Source organism: Homarus americanus, unplaced genomic scaffold, assembly GCF_018991925.1.
Source record: "Homarus americanus isolate GMGI-L3 unplaced genomic scaffold, GMGI_Hamer_2.0 scaffold23578, whole genome shotgun sequence".
Taxonomy (NCBI): Eukaryota; Metazoa; Arthropoda; class Malacostraca; order Decapoda; family Nephropidae; genus Homarus; species Homarus americanus.
In genome coordinates this window covers 7,471,855-7,482,395 of record NW_024733231.1, presented here as the reverse complement: position 1 = coordinate 7,482,395, position 10,541 = coordinate 7,471,855, and positions in this window count along the sequence as shown.

The following is a 10,541-nucleotide window of genomic DNA, read 5'->3' as shown; positions in this document are numbered from 1 at the left end:
TACTCCAACTTAATAGTAATTAGTTCATATATGGTAAATATAGTTGTTTTATCATGACTGCGTCGTAACCAAACATGAATTGGGATAGATTAGTTATGGTGTTATTTATTTGTAGTTTGTATTATGATTATTAACAAGAGTGTATGTCTATGTATATACGTAATTATCCCCTTTTTACCTCACACACACACACACACACACACACACACATACACACACACTCTTCGCTATATAAACTGAAAGACCTGACAAGTACAGAAAAAGAATTACTGCTATTAACTCACCAAGTTACAACACGTTACAGTAAATTACATAGCTCAGCCCTTTGAAAGTACAGTCGTCTGGAAAAGGTCTGAATGTGTCTAATGTATTAGCTCTATGAGATTAGAAAGTTAAAAGAAAGTAAAATGAAAAGAATTCCCATTTTTTTTCGAAGATGGATTCATGTGGATTTACCTTAAAGAATTTAACTATGATTATACCGTGTGACCTTTAGTTGAACCCAAATTAATTATTAGTTATAGTTTTTATCTTGATGTTGAACCAAAGCGAGTATTATTATTATTATTATTATTATTATTATTATTATTATTATTATTATTATTATTATTGTTATTATTATTATTATTATTATTATTATTATTATTATTATTATTATTATTATCTGTTGACAATTCACATTTAAAAATACTTATAATAATATTTTCCAAAGTATTTCATCTTAATATTCTCAGTAATTTATCTTCATGTAAATTTGAATCAACATCAGTCACGTGGGGTCAGGTTAGACACAATCATTCATCCTTATTATAATTACAGATTATTCATCACACATCCCAAAGCCTATATTGTACATTATACATTATGAAGACGTTATAGTTATCTCAATATGGATTCAAGCTACATTTTTTTCATATTTCTGGGTTCACTTCATTATACATTTCAAGTTTTACATTATTAGTGCATAAGTGATATTAAGTTCCAATAACACGGATTCCTTTTGTTTTATACGATAATTTAGGTTCTTTTAAAAGGGTTCAGGATGATTAATTATATATCAAAGGGGTTTTATTGTTATCAAATACTGTATATCAAGGGATTATAATATACTAAATGTCCTTAATTATATAACACAAAAGTTCTGGTTATATAATAATACACATTCTAATTATTACGCTATAAACCTAATACATGTATAATGGGGCCCTAATTATATAAGTGTTCTAGTTTATATTCAAAGGGTTCTTTTTAAATATAGGGGTTCTAGGTATATGAATTTAGCTACTATAAAGGTTTTAGCTATATATTGTAAAGGTTCAAGCTATATAATATATTTAAGGGTGATAGCTACTGCATAAGGGTTCTAACTATAGCTATGAAGGTTCTTGTTATGTATCGGTAAAATATGGGTTCTAGGTGTATAATGTAAGGGTTCTAGCTATAATATAAGGGTTTTAACTAATATAAGGGTTTTAACTATAATATAAGGGATCTAATTATAATATAAGGGTTTTAACTATAATATAAGGGTTTTAGCTATAATATAAGGGTTTTAACTATAATATAAGGGTCCTAGCTATAATATAAGGGTTTTAACTAATATAAGGGTTTTAACTATAATATAAGGGATCTAATTATAATATAAGGGTTTTAACTATAATATAAGGGTTTTAGCTATAATATAAGGGTTTTAACTATAATACAAGGGATCTAACTATAATATAAGGGTTCTAACTATAATATAAGGGTTCTAACTATAATATAAGGGTTTTAACTATAATATAAGGGTTCTAACTATACTATAAGGGTTTTAACTATAATATAAGGGTTCTAACTATACTATAAGGGTTTTAACTATAATATAAGGGCCCTAGCTATAATATGAGGGTTTTAAATATAATATAAGGGTTCTAACTATAATATAAGGGTTTTAACTATAATATAAGGGATCTAATTATAATATAAGGGTTCTAACTATAATATAAGGGTTCTAACTATAATATAAGGGTTTTAACTATAATATAAGGGATCTAACTATAATATAAGGGTTTTAACTATTATATAAGGGTTCTAACTATACTATAAGGGTTTTAACTATAATATAAGGGTTTTAACTATAATATAAGGGATCTAACTATAATATAAGGGTTCTAACTATAATATGAGGGTTCTAACTATAATATAAGGGTTCTAACTATAATATAAGGGTTTTAGCTATAATATAAGGGTCCTACAGTAGCTATAATATAAGGGTTTTAACTATAATATAAGGGTCCTAGCTATAATATAAGGGTTTTAACTTTATAATATAAGGGTTTTAACTTCTATATAGGGTCAAGCTATAATATGCAAATATAAGGGGTTCTGGCTATAATATAAGTGTCACAGCTAATATAAAATTTTATAATATTAGGTCTAGCTATAATATAAGGTTTTAACTAATATTAGGGTTCTAACTATGATATAAGGGTTCTAACTATATTATAAGGGGTCTGGGTATATAGTGTAGACCTGCTTGGTTCTAAAGTGAGTAAGTGAGCACGAATGATGTTTATTCACCGAATGTACTGAGTTGAATTAGTTTGTTGGGTTAAATCTCACTTAATTAGCCTTGTAATTAGTTTGGTATATTATAGGCCTATAAACTGTACAACAATCTATACTATTTATATATTTGTATATATCATGGATAATTGTGGACAAGATTCCTGGACATAAACTAAATCTGGCATCATTTAGTTGGAATTAAAGATTCCAAACCAAATTTTATCATATTTTTCTTCTTATATTGCTAATATTTATTTATATGTTTTATTGATATAAATTATGCTGAAAATATCAATGAAAAAAAAAATGTTAGCCTATCCGGTTAAAAGTAATAAAAATTATATCCTGTGAAAATGCGTTGTAGTGGACTTCTCTAGACAACATTATACGAACTCTACAGCGTATTATAGTAACCTAGTTGATGGAAGTATTTCGTAGCCTAGTTTGTTTCGTGAATTTGAGAAACGTGCGTTGAAAAGTTTTAATCAATAGACTACAGTATAACGGTAGTTGACTGTAGGAAGAAATTATAGAGCCGTATTCTATTGAAAGTATTTAACACAAGTTGTGGTTTATATCCAGATTTATAATAATTGTATTCTTTTCTCTATTTTTTGTCTCCTATATCTCTTCTATATTTATCTCCCTTCTTTATCTATCTCTCCATAACATTATGTATATAGATAGTATCGACGTTCTTGTGTTTCCAGGCTGATATTGGGGAGGGTTTTCGCATGACGTCACTTCCGGTTTAATGCAGTGATTTTCTTGTTTTGATAAATAAATTAAATATGAGATCAATTTTAGTATAAGAGTTATTTTGCTTTTTTTTTAGGGGTGATTAAGTTCATATCATCTCTATTACTATTAATTCACTTAGTTGATTGGTAATCATGCGTATGCAACTTTCTCCTAATGGAAGAAATAGACATGATTGGCTGATTCGCTAACCAATGGTGTGAAAATATATTAATAAAAAATGATTTGAAATAAAACAGACAATTTTAACCGCCATTCATCCCCATTGGTTCGATAATCAGCCAATCAGATTCCACCCATCTTCTTCGCAGTGCATATATACCTGTTGTCTCGTGGATCTGGCGATGAACAGGAACCATCTTAGGCGGAGGTCAGACGCTGTGGAATAAAAAAATCCACTTTATGTGTTTTGTGGGTTTTTGTACGCCATATTGATGCTTAATGTAATAAAGTGGATTAATGGTATACTGTGAACGCCGCTTTATTGAGTTAGATGCTGTATTATTATTGGCTGTTTGGGCCTGGGTTGGGAAGGGGCAGGATGAAGTTTAAAATTCGTGTTACAATATACATTAGAATTAAATAAACAATATTTATGAAGATTTAACGAAGAGTTTAATACGATAAGGTTATTTTATTGTTAATTTAATATTTGTGTTTTTATTTGTATATTATTTAGATGTAAAATTATATGATTTTTTTTTAATTTAAACTGTATTTAATATTTCCAGGTTGTTTACTGTTTTGTAGATGTATTTATTATAGGTTTGTTAATACATATGTGCGGTATATTTTATGTATATTTATGTATTAAATTTTTATTGTGAAATATATTAAGTTTTATGTTAACTTATTTATTTATATTACTAATTTATTTATGGTAATAGTGCTCAAGGTTGGTTAGTCAGTGTAGTAGTAAGTTTGTTGTGGCTTAGGTTGTGTTGTGGTCAGGTGTGGTGTGGTAGCCAGGGTGTGGTAGCTGGGGTGTGTTGGTCATGGTGTAGTGTCAAGATTGGGAGTTAATGTGTGTGGAGTAAGGTGTGGCCATGGGTGTGGTGTAGGTGTTGTGAAGGTGTGGTGAGTCAGGTGTGGTAGTCAAGGTGTAGTGGTGTGGTGGCTGAGGTGTGTGGTAGTCAGGGTGTGGTGTAGTAGGTGTGTTGTAGCCAAGGGTGTAGTGTGAAGGTGTGGTAGTTAAGGTGTAGTGGTGGGTTGTGGTAGCCAGGGTGTGGTGGCCAGGTGTGGTAGTTAATTTGTGGTGGGTTGTTTTTGTTGTTTTGTTGTTTTTTTTGTTTTTTTTGTTTTTTTTGTTGTTTTTGTTGTTTTTGTTGTTCTGGTGTTGTTATTTTTTTAATGTTATTTTGTTGGTGTTTTATTGTTGTATTGTTATTGTTGTTTTGTTATTGTGTTTGTTGTATTGTTTTTTTTTTTTGTTTGTTTTGTTGTTTTTTGTGTTTGTTTTGTTTTTTTTATTGTTGTTTTTGTTATTAGTTGTATTGTTATTATTGTTTTATTAGTTTTTTATTGTTATTGTTTGTTATTGTTTATTATTTTTAGCTGTATTGTTATTGTGGCTATTGTTGTTAGTTGTATTGTTATTATTGTTATTGACTGTATTGTTATTGTTGTTATTGTTATTAGTTGTATTGTTATTGTTGTTATTGTTGTTGGTTGTTATTTGTTATTGTTTTTGTTATTACTTGTATTGTTATTGTTGTTATTGATATTAGTTGTTTTGTTGATTGTTGTTGTTGTTGTTATTGTTATTGGTTATATTGTTATTATTGTTATTGTTGTTTATTTTATTAGTTGGTTATTTATTGTTGTTATTGTTATTTTTGTATTGTTATTATTTATTGATATTATTTATTGTTATTGTTGTATTGTTATTGATTGTTGTATTGTTATTAGTTGTTGTTATTGTTATTATTTGTATTGTTATTGTTGTATTTGTTATTGTTGTTATTGTTGTTATTGTTATTAGTTGTATTATTATTGTTTATTGTTATTGTTATTGTTGTATTGTTATTGTTTGGTTGTATTGTTATTGGTTGTATTGTTGTTTTGTTTATTGTTGTTGTTGTTATTAGTTGTATTGTTGTTGTTATTGTAGTTGTATTGTTATTGTTGTATTGTTATTGTTGTTTATTTGTATTTTTTTTGTTGTTATTGATTTTGTGTATTGTTATTGGTATTTGTTATTGTTGTTATTGTTGTTATTGAGGTATTTTTAGTTGTATTGTTATTGTGTTATTGTTATTGTTGTTGTTATTGTTGATTGTTTTTATTGTTATTAGTTGTGTTGTTATTGTTGTTATTGTTGTTTGGTTGTATTGTTATTGTTGTGTTGTTATTGTTTTGTTGTTATTGTTGATTGTTTTGTATTATTGATTATGTTGTTGTTGTTGCTTGTTGTTGGTGTTATTGTTGTTATTGTTGTTGTTATTGTTATTATTTGTTCTTGTTATTGGATTGTATTGTTGTTATTATTTATTGTTTGTTATTGTTATTAGTTTGTATTGTTATTGTTGTATTATTGTATTTATTAGTTGTATTATTTATTAGTTGTATTATTTTATTAGTTTGTATTGTTATTGTTGTTATTATTGTTACTTGTATTGTTGGATTGTTGTTATTGTTGCTAGTTGTGTTGTTATTGTGTGTTGTATTATTATTGTTATTGTTGTATTATTTATTGTTGAGTGTTATTTATTAACGTTTGTATTGTTGTGGATTGTATTGTTATTGTTGTTATTGTTATTATTGCTTGTATTGTTATTGTTAGTTATTTGTTATTGTTATTAGTTGTATTGTTATTGTTATTGTTGTATTGTTATTATTATTATTATTTAACGTGTTATTAGTTGTATTGTTATTGTTGTTATTGATTATTACTTGTATTGAAACATTGTTAGTTGTTGTTATTGTTATTAGTTGTATTGTTATTATTGTATTATTGTTATTGTTGTATTTATTTATTATTAGTGTTATTTATTATTTATTGTTATTAGTTGTATTGTTATTGTTGTATTTATTGGATTGTATTGTTATTCATTTAATATTGTTATTAGTTGTATTGTTGTGGTTATTATTTATTAGTTGTATTGTTATTGTTGTTATTATTTATTATGTATTGTTATTGTTATTAGTTGTAATTGTTATTATTGTTATTGTTATTATTTATGTTGTTATTGGTTGTGTTGTTATTGTTATTAGTTGTATTGTTATTGTTTGTATTGTTAGTGATATTGTTTATTATTTGTTATTGTTATTGATTTGTGTATTGTTGTTGTTATTGTTTGTGTTGTTATTAGTTGTATTGTTATTGTTATTAGTTGTATTATTATTGTTGTATTGTTATTGTTGTTGTTGATTGTTGTTTTTGTTTGTTGTATTGTTATTAGTTGGATTTTTAATGTTGTTAGTTGTATTGTTGGTTGATTGTTATTGTTGTTGTTGTGTTGTTATTGTTATTGTTGTACCGCTATTACAGCACATATTGTTGGCATTGGTTATTAGTCGCATTGTCATTGCTTAATAGCTGCATTGTCATTGTTGCACGGTTATTGCTATTGCTTGCGTTGTTATTGATACTGGTTGTACTGGTTACTAGCCTGCATTCACTGGTTGTTTCTTTGTTGGTTACTGCCGTTCACTGCCATTGTCGGGTTTACTGGTTCTTGGCTGCGTACTGTTACTTGCTGTTTACTGTTATCGACACTTTCTTTTATCGTCACTGGTTTCTTGCACTCGGTTACTGGGTTTCGCTTTACTTACACGATACCCTTTGGTACTCGTCACTGCTTGCCGCTCGTTGTTTAGTCGCACTGTCACTTGTTATTGGTTATTAATAACAGCACACATTGAATAAAGGTTAATACATTAGTTGCATTGTTAATAGTTGCATTGTCATTGTTGTTATTGTTGTTGTTGTTGTTGCATTGCTATTGTTGTTACACATTGTTGCATTGTTGTTATTGTTATTGATATTTTTATTGTTATTGTTTTCAGTTGCATTGTTACTGCTGCTATTGCTGGTTGCTTGCATCGTTATTGCCACATTGATATTTTGGTACTGTTATTGCTGTTATTGCTATTAGCCGTACTGTTACTGCCGGGCTCACTGTTATTACTGCACATTGTTACTGGTTGCCATTGTTACTGGTTGCTACTGTTACCGTTGTTACTGGTTATCGCTTTCGTTACTGCTGTACTGTTATTGCTGTTACTGCTATCATTAAGCCATTGCCATTAGTCAGTACTGTTACTGTTATTATCGTACTACTGGTTACTATAAGAACTTCACATTCTGTTTACTGCTCTTGCGGTTGCATTGTTATTGCTCATTGTTATTGTTATTTTGTATTGCCACATTACATTAAGCCAGTTGCATTGTTAATATTGGTTATTGTTACCAGTTGCATTGTTATTTTGTTATTAAGCCATTGCTGGTTGTTGCATTGTTATTATTGTTGGCCGTTATTTTGCTTTGCATATTGTTATTGAATAGTATTGTTATTTTGTTATTGCTGCTATTGTTGCTATTGCATTGTTGTTGTTATTGCTGTTGGCTGTTATTGTTGCATTGTTGGTCATTGGTTGCTATTGCTATTAGCTTGCATTGTTGCTATTGTTGTATTGTTATTGCTGCATTGTCATTGTTTCATTGTTATCGTTGCATTGTTGTTGTTATTGTTGTTACTGGTTATTGTTGCATTGTTTTGTTATTTGTTATTGTTTTGGTTGTTGTTATTGTTGTTGTTATTGTTGTTGTTATTATTATTATTATTAGTGTTGTTGTTATCGTTTTTGTTATTGTTTTGTTATTATTATTGTTGTTATTTATTTTGTTATTATTATTAGTGTTGTTGTTATCGTTTTTTGTTGTATTGTTTTTTATTTATTATTATTATATTTGTTATTGTATTTGTTGTTATTATTAGTGTTATTTATCGTTTTGTTGTATTGTTTTTGTTATTATTATTATTGTTGTTGTTGTTGTTTATTTGTTATTGTTGTTGTTATTGTTGTTATTGTTGTTGTTGTTATTATTATTTAAATTTTGTTGTTTTGTTTATTATTGTATTGTTTTTGTTGTTTGTTTTTGTTGTTGTTGTTGTTTTTATTGTTATTGTTGTTGTTGTTGTTGTTGTTTTGTTATTGTTATTGTTATTTATTTGTTGTTGTTGGTTTTTTTTTATTGTTTTGTTGTTATTGTTATTGTTGTGTTGTTTTTGTTGTTATTGTTGTTGTTATTTTGTTTTTGTTGTTGTTATTGTTTATTTTTGTATTGTTATTGTTGTTATTGTTTTTTGTTGTTTTATTGTTATTTTTGTTTTTATTTATTATTATTATTGTTGTTGTTATTGTTGTTGTTATTGTTATTGTTATTGTTGTATTATTGTTATTATTGTTGTTTTTTATTATTATTATTATTATTTGTTGTTATTATTTATTTGTTATTGTTGTGATTGTATTGTTATTGTTGTTGTTTTTGTTGTATTGTTGTTGTTATTGTTTGTTATTGTTATTGTTGTATTTGCTGTTGTTATTGTTGTATTGCTGTTGTTATTGTTGTTATTTATTATTTGTATTGCTGTTGTTATTATTTGTTGTTATTGTTATTGTTGTATTGCTGTTGTTATTGTTGTTGTTATTATTTATTGTTGTATTGCTGTTGTTATTATTTGTTTTTTATTGTTATTGTTGTACATTGCTGTTGTTATTGTTGTTGTTATTGTTGTTGTTATTGTTATTACATTTGTATTGCTGTTGTTGTTATTTGTTGTTATTGTTATTGTTGTATTGCTGTTGTTATTGTTTGTATTGCTGTTGTTATTGTTGTTGTTATTGTTATTGTTGTGACTATATTTATTTATTGTTGTTGTTATTGTTATTGTTGTATTTATGTTGTTATTGTTGTTGTTATTATTATTATTTATGTGCTAATTTATTTATTATTTGTATTGCTGTTATTTATTATTTGTTGTTATTATTTATTGTTGTTGTTATTGTTATTGTTGTATTGCTGTTGTTATTGTTGTTATTGTTATTGTTGTATTGCTGTTGTTATTATTTGTTATTGTTATTGTTGTATTGCTGTTATTTATTGTTGTATTGCTGTTGTTATTGTTATTTATTATTTATTATTGTTGTTATTATTCTTTGTTGTATTGCTGTTGTTATTGTTATTTATTATTTATTATTGTATTGCTGTTGTTATTGTTGTTGTTATTATTATTGTTGTTTTATTGTTATTGTTGTATTGCTGTTGTTATTGTTGTTGTTATTGTTGTTGTTATTGTTATTGTTGTATTGCTGTTGTTATTGTTGTTGTTATTGTTGTTGTATTGCTGTTTATTTATTGTTGTTGTTATTTATTATTGTTTGTATTTATATTTATTGTTGTATTGCTGTTGTTATTGTTGTATTTACTGTTATTAGTATTTGTTCCTTATTGTATTATTGTTATTTTTATTATTGTTTTATTGTTATTTTGTTTATTGTTTTGTTGTTATTGTTATTGTTGTATTGTGTATTTTTATTTTTATTTTTGTTATTGTTGTATTTTTATTTTATTATTTGATGTTGTTTTGTTGTTGTATTGTTATTGTTATTTTTGTATTATTGTTATTAGTTGTATTGTTGTTATTGTTTTATTGTTGTTGTTATTGTTATTGTTGTATTGTATTGTTGTTATTGTTGTATTGTTATTGTTGTTATTGTGTATTGTTATTGTTGTTGTTGTTATTGTTGTTGTTATTTTTTTGTTGTTGTTATTGTTATTGTTATTGTTGTTATTGTTATTGTTTTATTGTTATTGTTATTATTGTTGTTATTGTTATTTTTGTTATTATTTTATTGTTATTGTTGTTATTGTTATTATTGTATTATTATTATTGTTGGTTGTTATTGTTTGTATTGTTATTGTTGTTATTGTTGTATTGTTATTATTGTTATTGTTTATTATTTATTTTTATTGTTGTATTTGTTTGTTGTTGTTATTGTTATTGTATTGTTTTGGTGTTATTGTTATTGTATTGTTTGTGTTTGTTATTGTTGTTATTGTTGTTGTTTATTTTTATTTTGTTGTTGTTGTTGTTATTGTTATTGTTGTTATTGTTGTTTTGTTGTTGTTGTTGTTGTTATTGTTGTATTGCTGTTGTTATTATTTATTTATTGTTGTATTGCTGTTGTTATTGTTGTATTGCTGTTGTTATTGTTGTTGTTATTGTTAT